Below are 13,449 nucleotides of genomic sequence, written 5' to 3'. Positions count from 1 at the left end.
ACAGAGAAGGAGAGACGCAGGGGGAAATGCGGAGGAGGAGAGAACAGAGAAGGAGAGGTGGGAGGGTAAGGGGGAATGTGAGAGAGGGGAGAGGACAGAGGAGGAGAGAACAGAGAAGGAGAGGTGGGAGGGTGCAGGGGAGGGAGAGCAGGGGGAACGCGAGAGGAGGAGGCGGGGGAGGGAACAGACCTCTCTGCTCCCTCCAAAGCATGGCACCCACTCTATCCCCTCCAATATTCCGCCACTATTTAAAGCATGGCATAGCATGGCAATATTCCGCCACTATTTAAAGCATGGCACCCATGCTCTTAGTATTTCGCCACTATTCAAAGCATGGCACCCACTCTTCCCTAAAGCAAGGCACCCATAAGCTCTATATGTGAACATGTGCTTATTTGGCAAAAGGACTCACTACTAAAGGCTTGCAGCCAATTAAATTAGGCATAGTTTGGTTGCTTAGAAATTGACATATGTCCGTTTGCAAGATGTGCGTCTATATTTCTCATTCTCTCCCCACCTCCTCCCTCCCCCTGCTCTCTTCTCCCCCACACCCCTCCCCCTTCCCCTCTCCTGCTCTCTCCTCTTGCTCCTTCCCCACCTCCTATACCCTCCAACATCTCCCATTCCCTCCCCACCCCATCACTCTCTCACATTCCCCCTGCTCTTCCCCCTTCTCCTGCTCTCTCCCCTGCTCTCTCTTCATTTCTATATTTTCTATATTATCAATTGTTCAAATGTTATCTTTATTCTGTATATTCTTGTTACTGTTGTGTTAGCTAGAATCAGCTAGACATACTTTCTGTGAAGCCCTCTGAGACATGCTTGTGAATTAGGGCTATATAAATAAACTTGACTTGACTTGACTTGACAGAGAGGAGGAGAGAACAGAGAAGGAGAGGTGGGAGGGTGCAGGGGAGGGAGAGCAGGGGGAACGCGAGAGGAGGAGGCGGGGGAGGGAACAGACCTCTCTGAGAGGACAGAGAAGGAGAGAACAGAGAAGGAGAGGTGGGAGGGTGCAGGGGAAGGAGTGCAGGGGGAATGTGAGAGAGGGGAGAGGACAGAGAGGAGGAGAGAACAGAGAAGGAGAGGTGGGAGGGTGCAGGGGAGGGAGAGCAGGGGGAACGCGGGAGGAGGAGGCGGGGGAGGGAACAGACCTCTCCGCCCCCTCCTCCCCCACATCCCCCCCCCCCCCCCCAGAGAGGACAGAGAGGAGGAGAGAACAGAGAAGGAGAGGTGGGAGGGTGCAGGGGAAGGAGTGCAGGGGGAATGTGAGAGAGGGGAGAGGACAGAGAGGAGGAGAGAACAGAGAAGGAGAGGTGGGAGGGTGCAGGGGAGGGAGAGCAGGGGGAACGCGAGAGGAGGAGGTGGGGGAGGGAACAGACCTCTCTGTTCCCTCCTCCTCCACACCCCCCCCCCCCCCCCCCCCCCAGAGAGGACAGAGAGGAGGAGAGAACAGAGAAGGAGAGGTGGGAGGGTGCAGGGGAAGGAGTGCAGGGGGAATGTGAGAGAGGGGAGAGGACAGAGAGGAGGAGAGAACAGAGAAGGAGAGGTGGGAGGGTGGAGGGGAGGGAGAGCAGGGGGAACGCGAGAGGAGGAGGCGGGGGAGGGAACAGACCTCTGTTGTGATCGACACATTATGGACTGTACTGTATCATGAGAAATATGAACCACAATGAACATATCAGGGCTTAACATGTTTTCCTCTCTAGCTAAGAAACCTCTATTGAGAGGAGACAAATGGCTTTTGTGGTTGCCCCAGGACGTTTCACACCTCTCAGAGCCTCAAAGGATTCTGGCCATTGTTTTATCTCTAAGGGTAATCAAGCCATAAAACCCCCCTCTCCCTTGCCTCACCTTACAGAGTGGGCTGGGCATAGTCCAGCTCACAGAGCATCCATTGGCCAGAGCTATCACCAAAGACACATGACAAGCCAATGAGAACCCTTCGTGACTTCCCCATACAGTGAGACAAAACTGTTTGGAAACCAGTTTTGCAGTCTCAGTAAGCTTGATTCCGTCAGACCTTGATGAACCAAGGGTTGGAGGGGCCAGGAAGCCGGCTCCCCTCCCCCGCTCTCTGCACCCCCGGCAGGCGACCAGGCCCAGAGGGAACGAGCCCTGCAGGCCTGACCAGCCCCCAGAGGACTCCGAACCCACAGCAGGCCCAGGGATCGCCTACCAAGGCCGTAAGTCCCACCAGACATAGCATGCGTAAACTGAGATAGTTCCACTTAATCTCAGTTTAATTTAAGTCGGTTTAGTGTTATAAGTCGCACGGAAAAGCCCTTCCTGTGCTTTCAAACTCGCGCGTAGACCAGCCGCTCTCCTTGCCCAGAGAAGCCCAGCTGGACCGCAAAAGCCGACAACAAGACCGTACCGCGAGCAGACCGCTCAGCAGACCAAGAGGAGCAGAAGAAGCAGAAGAGCCACACCGCAGCAGGGCCACCCAACTGCTGCAGACGAAAGACGCCCAAGACAGACCGTGGCTTGCAACCAGCCACAGAGAGGGACCCAAAGCAGCAGACCTCGACTCCACGAGCAGAGAGACTGCACGTCAACCCCAGGCATCGTCTACCCCCAGCAGACGTCCGCTGCCCGCTTTTCCAGGCCAGGGTGAACCGCGCTGCAGGCCATCGCTCCCACGAACCAACGCCATCCGCTCCACGGCACCCCAGAGGCGCGTGCAGAGCAACAGAGGAACCCGCTCACAAAGCGAGACCCACGTGAGAGTCATTCATGGTTTAATGGTTCTGGGCAGTTAGGGTTAGAATGCATTACCCTGTATGTTGATGTACAATGTTTCGCACACTGTTGAATGATATAGACGCCTGAAGGTGAGCGCCAAGGTCGGAAGAACTTGGCGGCCATCAGCGGGCCATTCTCTCTCCCCCTTGTTCTCTCTCTCTCCCTCTCGATCCCCCTCTCTCTCCTTCCACAAAATTGGCAAGACCGCCATTTTGAAACGGAGGCGGTCTTAACACGATCAGCCCGCGCCTCAGCCAATCCTGGGGTGACATAAGACACTCCACCCTCTCCTCCCTCCTCCTCTCTCTCACACACACACCCACACCCACACACACGCACACACACACACACACAAGTGCTAATTAACACACACACATACACATTCAAGCCTGCTTCGGACCTGCAGACGGAAATCATCGCACACACACTCCCACACACACACACACACACACACACACACACACAGTGATAATGTTTGTTCACATTAGGTATTAGCTATAGATGTGATAGATTATTAGTGGTAAAGTAAATGTGATGAACTGATATTTTAATCATTATGTTAATGTCAATTGATATTGTGATTTATTAAATCTTTTTATTATATAATGCTATGAATCTTGGTGGTTATTCATGAGGTATTTTATCTGTGGAAATCTGTGACAGAAGCTTATGAACTTTGACCCTTCAATTAACTGTACAATGTACATTATATCATTATGAGACTGATATGACAATTTGGTTTGGTGTCTAAACTAGTCATAACTGACTTTTAGACAGGTCTGTAGCCTTAACTACAGTGGTGCCCCGAATCTTACAGAGAATATAACATTTTCTGTCAAATCTAATACATTTATGAATATTAATAATTCATAATTATTAATAATCATATTTCATAACCAAACCAGCTCCTGCGAGCACAACATAAATGGTGCCCCGTGTGAGGCTTCTAATATCAGTATTTCCACAGATATGATATGCATGAATAATAAAAATTCATAAATTTTTGAAAAATCGAAAAATTTCAAATTTTTCCCAAATCAGGTTTTCTATAGCGCTTTGCCAAGCAAATCACATGCGTCAGAAGACACTAAAGGAACTCTAATCATAAAATATGGAATCTTCCCATAATCTTAACACAAGTTAGGATTTGTATTTAATATTTCTGAGCAAAACAGTCCCAAAGACAACAGCTCAGTTTAAAATCCTTGATTCCATTTTTATGTTAGAAACCACAGTTAACAAACTGTTTCCCACTGTGCCTTCAACCTAAATTATGAGAGATAGAGATGTTCCATCTATCAGAGAGTGATTTTTAACAGAGTGTAAATAGACAGCGCTGCGCATTTTAAAGTGGAACCTTTGATGCTAATTTGAAAGCCACACCGGCAAAGGGGGGAGGAAGTCAGGCTGCCCCCCCCCCCCTCACATTAGCATTCAAAAACATTCACCCTGGTCTCCTCCAGAGCCAGAGACAAAGTGTAAACAAAGCCCTGTGACCACCAGTCACAGTGAATTTGCATGCGAAAGACAGGCAGACACCTGCACCTGATGACACTGACAGCAGACACCAGCCGAGTGACAGCTGACAGATGTCAAACTAACTGCATACAATTGGCAGCTAACTCACAGAGAGACTGTCACATTTGGGCCATTCTTTAATTAGGATTAGTAACTGTGGGCATTGACGGCATTGATGCCATAGCAACACGGTGAGTGCACACACCTTTTGCTTAAAATTGACAGCAGTAAAACAGCTGCTTGACTCATCGCAATGAGTCTGCGCTGCCACAAGATGGTCAGCGCTGAAACTTTCTTTAAGACGGCCGCCACCGACTTGCAAGCGGTAGCCGCCTCTCTCATCTGCCCGCCTACAGGAGGAGCAGATGAATTTAGCATTGTAATGCTAACACTAGCGGTCCTAATAATTCCATTGGGAATTCTTTTCTTTCTGCAAAATCGCAGATTCCATGTGCAGGACGCTGCGCATCAGCGGCAGACCACTGTCCACCAGACGCAGATAGGCAGACTGCGCAACAGCTGTCAAGCTACGCTGCAGGCCAACCTGGGCCTGCATCGACAAGCCCAGGTCTGCCAAACAGAATTAGCCCGACTGCGAACAGAAGTTTCCCAGCTGCAACAGAGCCAAAAAGGCATGCAGACCGGGTCCACGGCGGCCCTCGGACCCAGAACGGTCCCCCTCTCTGGTCGCACTGCTCCACCAACCACCCGAGCGGTGATCGCACGGCTAAACGCAAGAATGGCCAAGCAGCAAGAGCACCAGAAGGCCTTAAGGGCCATAGCCCCGCCGGCACTGGAGGCTGACACGCCTCCTAGGGCTAGACCAACCCCCGACTCGAATCAGACCCCCGCACACCACTTAGCGCCCGCGCTGCCAAGCAGCCGCGCCGCTAGGCATCGCGACACCACACTGCGAAAGGGGGGAGACCGCTCTCACAACGAGCAAACTGATTCAGGCTATTCAGCCCAGCAGTCGTCATCCGATTCCGAGCTCGACTTTCATGCTTCCGACATACCAGTCAGTCATTCATCCGAGCAACCTACGTATAGACTCAGACGTTATTCACGCTTTCATCCAGCTCTGACTTCCACCTCAGAGCACAAACCGCTGACAGTCAAACGACGTGACAGCGCCACTTCCGGTTATGACAAAACGATCCACACTGCAACCCCCTGCAGGGAGGAACGTGTGTCTTACCGACTTTCCATTTATCACGCCCGTGGCGAGTCGATCGACTACCGCCCTGTGCATTATAAACCGTCATTTGCTCAGGCCACCAACGGGTGCGCTGATAGGTCTTTTTCACCAGAGGCTATCCAGCCTCACTCACTTTCTAGCTCCTGTCCACCAAGGAAACAGGAAGTCAGCTCTTCCACCCCTCCCCCCGCAAGGGGGGACCCCCGGCATGATGACATTAGTCGCGCTTCGGTGCCCGATCGGGCAAACGGCCACTCCTTCTTGCAGCCTCCACTGCCAAAACAGAGTGATTCAGAACTCTCTCTCCGAGAAGCAGAGTCACGCTATCACTTACTGAAGTCAATCGCAAACGACATTGACTTGTTCGATCCCGCCAGTCACGAGGTACACTTGACAGATTATCTCAACGAAGTCGAACGTGGTTCGCAGGCTCTGCCACACGCCTCGCCGCGAGAGAAAGCTCAACTGATATGGAGCACGAGCTCAAAGCATGTGCGTGCGTTTATCCAAACGCAACCTTCCCATATCAGAGATGACTTTGACAAGCTTCGCGAAGCCTTGGACGAAGAATATATCTCTACTCAGTGGCCAGCGGCGGGGAGGAACGCGGCCTTACACGTCAAACAGAATTACCAGGAACATCCTAGGGATTACTTTAGACGTTTGAAGAAGATATATAGTCAAGGTAGAAATGGCCCGGATCAAGAAGACGTGCCACGTCTCAAGGAACTTTTCCTAGACGGTCTGCATGACTCGGTGCGCCCATCCGTAGCCCTAGACGCACGTTGGTATGACCGAAACACGCGCACGGTTCTCAAAACCGCCTCAATAGCGTGGGAGGTGGAAACCGAAGCAAAAAGCAGAAATGGCCAGTTTCAACCCACCAACCGCGTGTGTGTGGACCCAGAGACGGTACCACACACACGCTCACCACGCAGGCCAGACCACCCGGTTCTGCAGAACCGAGCCAAGGGGGGTAGTTGCTGCCCAAAGAGACATCACAGTCGCGCCACAGGGCGCGAACGGCGTGAGTCTCCTCAGCACACTAGGCCCTCCACCCAATTAGACATCCGAACGGCCGCCAGACGCCTGACGGGCAGGGTGGGCATTCAAGCCACCAGAGGCCCTCCCAGGAAATGACATCAAACTGGGTGAAGGGCGGGCGACTGGCAGTCACCTGTCACTCGGCTCTCACCATTATCTCTATGTAGGCTAGAGGCATGGTCAACGCTGTGCTGTGAAACATAACACCTTTACGGCAGGCAGTCCACATCAAATAGGACAAAGCTTGGCACATAGCTACATATAGACACATAGACTCATGCACGAACACTGCTGGAACGCAGCACACATTCAAAATCACACCCTGTCACCCTCTCTCTCTCTCCTTCTCTCCTCCTGCCCTTCCCTGGTCACCCTGTTGATTTTGAAATGATGTTGTGTATGTGACCTTAAGGTTGTATTATCTATATGGTAATGCGTCTAGGTATGGTTAGGAGTCTGCCCAGAACCAAGCCTGAACCGATGATGAACTATAATTGCCTATACAGAGTATGACACTTTGATCCCACAGAACAGATGGACATGGTGACCGAAAGTTACCACAACTGACTGTACAGCCCTTCATCCTCGCCTGCGGACCGCAGGTCGACAGCAGTCCACAGACGAGGAGGGGGGATGTTGTGATCGACACATTATGGACTGTACTGTATCATGAGAAATATGAACCACAATGAACATATCAGGGCTTAACATGTTTTCCTCTCTAGCTAAGAAACCTCTATTGAGAGGAGACAAATGGCTTTTGTGGTTGCCCCAGGACGTTTCACACCTCTCAGAGCCTCAAAGGATTCCGGCCATTGTTTTATCTCTAAGGGTAATCAAGCCATAAAACCCCCCTCTCCCTTGCCTCACCTTACAGAGTGGGCTGGGCATAGTCCAGCTCACAGAGCAACCATTGGCCAGAGCTATCACCAAAGACACATGACAAGCCAATGAGAACCCTTCGTGACTTCCCCATACAGTGAGACAAAACTGTTTGGAAACCAGTTTTGCAGTCTCAGTAAGCTTGATTCCGTCAGACCTTGATGAACCAAGGGTTGGAGGGGCCAAGAAGCCGGCTCCCCTCCCCCGCTCTCTGCACCCCCGGCAGGCGACCAGGCCCAGAGGGACCGAGCCCTGCAGGCCTGACCAGCCCCCAGAGGACTCCGAACCCACAGCAGGCCCAGGGATCGCCTACCAAGGCCGTAAGTCCCACCAGACATAGCATGCGTAAACTGAGATAGTTCAACTTAATCTCAGTTTAATTTAAGTCGGTTTAGTGTTATAAGTCGCACGGAAAAGCCCTTCCTGTGCTTTCAAACTCGCGCGTAGACCAGCCGCTCTCCTTGCCCAGAGAAGCCCAGCTGGACCGCAAAAGCCGACAACAAGACCGTACCGCGAGCAGACCGCTCAGCAGACCAAGAGGAGCAGAAGAAGCAGAAGAGCCACACCGCAGCAGGGCCAACCAACTGCTGCAGACGAAAGACGCCCAAGACAGACCGTGGCTTGCAACCAGCCACAGAGAGGGACCCAAAGCAGCAGACCTCGACTCCACGAGCAGAGAGACTGCACGTCAACCCCAGGCATCGTCTACCCCCAGCAGACGTCCGCTGCCCGCTTTTCCAGGCCAGGGTGAACCGCGCTGCAGGCCATCGCTCCCACGAACCAACGCCATCCGCTCCACGGCACCCCAGAGGCGTGTGCAGAGCAACAGAGGAACCCGCTCACAAAGCGAGACCCACGTGAGAGTCATTCATGGTTTAATGGTTCTGGGCAGTTAGGGTTAGAATGCATTACCCTGTATGTTGATGTACAATGTTTCGCACACTGTTGAATGATATAGACGCCTGAAGGTGAGCGCCAAGGTCGGAAGAACTTGGCGGCCATCAGCAGGCCATTCTCTCTCCCCCTTGTTCTCTCTCTCTCCCTCTCGATCCCCCTCTCTCTCCTTCCACAAAATTGGCAAGACCGCCATTTTGAAACGGAGGCGGTCTTAACACGATCAGCCCGCCCCTCAGCCAATCCTGGGGTGACATAAGACACTCCACCCTCTCCTCCCTCCTCCTCTCTCTCACACACACACCCACACCCACACACACGCACACACACACACACACAAGTGCTAATTAACACACACACATACACATTCAAGCCTGCTTCGGACCTGCAGATGGAAATCATCGCACACACACACCCACACACACACACACACACACACACAGTGATAATGTTTGTTCACATTAGGTATTAGCTATAGATGTGATAGATTATTAGTGGTAAAGTAAATGTGATGAACTGATATTTTAATCATTATGTTAATGTCAATTGATATTGTGATTTATTAAATCTTTTTATTATATAATGCTATGAATCTTGGTGGTTATTCATGAGGTATTTTATCTGTGGAAATCTGTGACAGAAGCTTACGAACTTTGACCCTTCAATTAACTGTACAATGTACATTATATCATTATGAGACTGATATGACAATTTGGTTTGGTGTCTAAACTAGTCATAACTGACTTTTAGACAGGTCTGTAGCCTTAACTACAGTGGTGCCCCGAATCTTACAGAGAATATAACATTTTCTGTCAAATCTAATAAATTTATGAATATTAATAATTCATAATTATTAATAATCATATTTCATAACCAAACCAGCTCCTGCGAGCACAACACCTCTCTGCCCCCTCCTCCTCCACATCCCCCCCCCCCCCCCAGAGAGGACAGAGAGGAGGAGAGAACAGAGAAGGAGAGGTGGGAGGGTGCAGGGGAAGGAGTGCAGGGGGAATGTGAGAGAGGGGAGAGGACAGAGAGGAGGAGAGGTGGGAGGGTGCAGGGGAAAGAGAGCAGGGGGAATGTGAGAGAGGGGAGAGGACAGAGAGGAGGAGAGAACAGAGAAGGAGAGGTGGGAGGGTGCAGGGGAAGGAGAGCAGGGGGAATGTGAGAGAGGGGAGAGGACAGAGAGGGGGAGAGAACAGAGAAGGAGAGGTGGGAGGGTGCAGGAAGTGGTAGGGGTTCGGGAAAATAGGGGAGAAGAGGAGAAGGAGCAGAGGGGGGGAGAAGGAGGAGAGAGCAGGAGAAGGGAGGGGGGGGTGGGATGTGGGGGAGGAAAGAGCATGGAAAGAGAGGAGGCGGGGGGGGGGAGTGGGAAGTGTGGGAGAGGGGAGAACAGGAAGGGGGAAGAAGGGAAGGGAAAGGAGCGGGGGAAAGAGAAAGAGAGGGGGGGGGGGGAAGATCAGACAACTGACTACTCTAAGCATTAACCAGAGCTAACTGGGACATAGTATCTATAGCTAATCTACAGCCTAATCTGGCCTAGGTTACTAGGGGTGTGCCGATTAATCGTATAATCGATGCATTGCGATTAGTCACGTGACGATTAAAATCGATTCACAATGTTCGATTATCGATTTGCAAAAAATTGCAAAAAAAATATATATATATTTATTATTATTATTATTATTTTTTGCAATTATTTTTTCTTTATTTGCAAAAAATATGGTATTTCGCCCGGAAAGCAGTTCCTTAACTGTAAAACGAGACCAAAACCGAAGTACTGGAAACTGGAATCACTGAAGAAAGCATGCAGGGTGGCTGTAACATGTGATGCGTGGACTTCAGTCGCAACTGAAGATAATGGAGGTACATTTGTTTGTTTACTTTAATTAATGGATACTGACAAATATACCTTGCTTAAAAAAAATCCTGTTTGGTGAAAAAGATGCATCGAAAATCGTGATTAATCGTAATCGTTTAATAATCGAATCGTAGCACCCTTAATCGTAATCGAATCGTGAGGTGCCTATAGGTGGCACACCCCTATTAGTTACCATGTCTGTGCCCCCTCAAGTAAAGCAGGGCTTCATGCTTAGTTGTTACTAGGGAATTTATCATTAGTTCATGATTACTTCATCATTACTTACCATATTTGTGCCCCCTCAAGTAAAGCAGGGCTACATAATTAGTTGTTACTAGGAAATGCATCATTACTTCATGATTATCTTACCATTAGTTACCATCACCCTACCCTATAACAAATAGATAGCTCATTTGGTAGAGACTAATAATCTTGCGTTCTTGGGGCCAAGGGTTCAAACCTCACCTGGAACAACTCTTGTATTTATTTGTTATAGGTAGGGTGATGGTAACTAATGGTAAGATAATCATGAAGTAATGATGCATTCCCTAGTAACAACTATGAAGCCCTGCTTTACTTGAGGGGGCACAAACATGGTAACTAATCATGAACTAATGATGAACTCCCTAGTAACAACTAAGTATGATGGTCTGCTTTACTTGAGGGGGCACAAACAAACTAATGGTAAAGTAATCATGAAGTAATGATGAACTCCCTAGTAACAACTATGGTAACTAATAGTCTGTTCTTAAGTAACTACCCATTAACTACTCATGAACTAGCGGAAAACAATTAAGGAAGTAATCATTACTTACTGGTTCGTTAACATGGTAACTAATGGTCAGTTCTTAAGTAACTACCATTAAGGATCTTTAAGGAACTACCATTAAGGGTCATTAAGGAACTACCCATTAACTACTCATGAACTAGCAAAAGAAAAAAAAGGAAAACTTTTTTTTTAAGGAAGTAATCATTACTTACTGGTTCGTTAACATGGTAACTAATGGTCAGTTCTTAAGTAACTACCATTAAGGAACTACCTATTAACTATTCATGAACTAATCATGAACTAATCGTTCCTGACTCGTTCCTTAGTAACTACCCAATTTTTGTGTTACAGTATTGTAAAGTGTTACCCAAGTCAGAAATACAGTAGATGATTGTACAAAATATTCTATATAATGTTTATGTTTGTAAAGTGTTTTTAAGCTTCTCACTGTGTGCTTCAAGTAAAGAAAAAACAACTGTGAACAAAACATTCACTTCAAACAACAGAAAATGCTTCAAATAGGCCTACTATTTTATTTTGAAAGTTATAACAGGAAGTGGTGGTGTTTCTTTGCTAACTTGAACGTCTTAACATGAGTATTAGAGAAAGAAGAAATTGTGTAAAAACGGCATGTGTCAACTGAATAAGAATACACAGCCACAATTGAAACTTTTCCAGCTTCATCATATGCAAAAGTGGATATTTCGTCTTTCATTCCCTGTTGCCATCTAGACTACGGTCGGAAGGCTTTGACTGAAGGCAAGTAACATCAACAACACTGAACTGTGTCTACAAAGTATTTAAACAGTCTAACGTGATCAAGACGTCTGCAAGTAGTTAACGTTATGCTAACTGTTAGCAGAGTGGGTTAATGCAGCAGTTCTCGCGTGCACTCCCAGAGTAGCAGCAAGACAGAGGAAATAAATATACACGAGGAACAGTTTCTCTTTCTCTCTCTCTGTGGTTCTTCTCCCATGGAGCTGTTTATTGACAATGACACTGGGTCAGAGACACACACACATACATACATTTTCCGTACGTGTCATTGGCTGTCATCACCTGTGTTGCCTTCAGGTAACATACTCAATTACAATGCTATACAATTGAGAGCATATTTCTCTTTTATATCAACACCCCCACTTGTTCTCACATTGTTAGCTTCTCATTTCTCCATAACAAAAATAACAAAAACATGAGGTTCTCAACCTTGCATCATGTAGACCAGGGGCCTGTACTACAAATGTTCTATAAGAAGATCCAGGATCTGTCCCTTGATCTGGTTTGTCTAAACCAGATCAGCTCGATTGTAGTTAACTTGTACTACGAACCTCGTTTGCCACTAGTTTAGTGGAACCAGGTTTTTCTAATCGAGCCTAGAGCTCGTGCACATGAAAATGCCCATGCACATGAGCTCGTGCACATAAAAAGGGCGTTTTCTCCGACGTCTGACCAATCACAACATGGAGACGCCAAACACGTCATCGGCTCTTGCGAGCACAACACCTCTCTGCCCCCTCCTCCTCCACATCCCCCCCCCCCCCCCCCCCCCCAGAGAGGACAGAGAGGAGGAGAGAACAGAGAAGGAGAGGTGGGAGGGTGCAGGGGAAGGAGTGCAGGGGGAATGTGAGAGAGGGGAGAGGACAGAGAGGAGGAGAGGTGGGAGGGTGCAGGGGAGGGAGAGCAGGGGGAACGCGGGAGGAGGCGGCGGGGGAGGGAACAGACCTCTCTGCCCCCTCCTCCTCCACATCCCCCCCCCCCCCCCCCCCCCCCAGAGAGGACAGAGAAGGAGAGGTGGGAGGGTGCAGGGGAGGGAGAGCAGGGGGAACGCGAGAGGAGGAGGCGGGGGAGGGAACAGACCTCTCTGCCCCCTCCTCCTCCACATCCCCCCCCCCCCCCCCCCCCCCCAGAGAGGACAGAGAGGAGGAGAGGGATTCGGGAAAAATAGGGGAGAAGACGAGAAGGAGAAGGAGCAGAGGGGGGGGAGAAGGAGGCGGGGGGAAAACGCGGAGGAGGAGAGAACAGAGAAGGAGAGGCGGGAGGGTGCAGGGGAAGGAGAGCAGGGGGAATGTGAGAGAGGGGAGAGGACATAGAGGAGGAGAGAACAGAGAAGGAGAGGTGGGAGGGTGCAGGGGAAGGAGAGCAGGGGGAATGTGAGAGAGGGGAGAGGACAGAGAGGAGGAGAGAACAGAGAAGGAGAGGTGGGAGGGTGCAGGGGAAGGAGAGCAGGGGGAATGTGAGAGAGGGGAGAGGACAGAGAGGAGGAGGGAACAGAGAAGGAGGGGCGGGATGGTGCAGGGGAAGGAGAGCAGGGGGAATGTGAGAGAGGGGAGAGGACAGAGAGGAGGAGAGAACAGAGTGGGAGGGTGCAGGGGAAAGAGAGCAGGGGGAATGTGAGAGAGGGGAGAGGACAGAGAGGAGGAGAGAACAGAGAAGGAGAGGTGGGAGGGTGCAGGGGAAGGAGAGCAGGGGGAATGTGAGAGAGGACAGAGGACAGAGAGGGGGAGAGAACAGAGAAGGAGAGGTGGGAGGGTGCAGGAA

The sequence above is a fragment of the Poromitra crassiceps genome (genome assembly GCF_964638095.1).
Source record: "Poromitra crassiceps genome assembly, chromosome: 27".
NCBI lineage: Eukaryota > Metazoa > Chordata > Actinopteri > Beryciformes > Melamphaidae > Poromitra > Poromitra crassiceps.
This window is presented reverse-complemented; position numbering follows the sequence as displayed.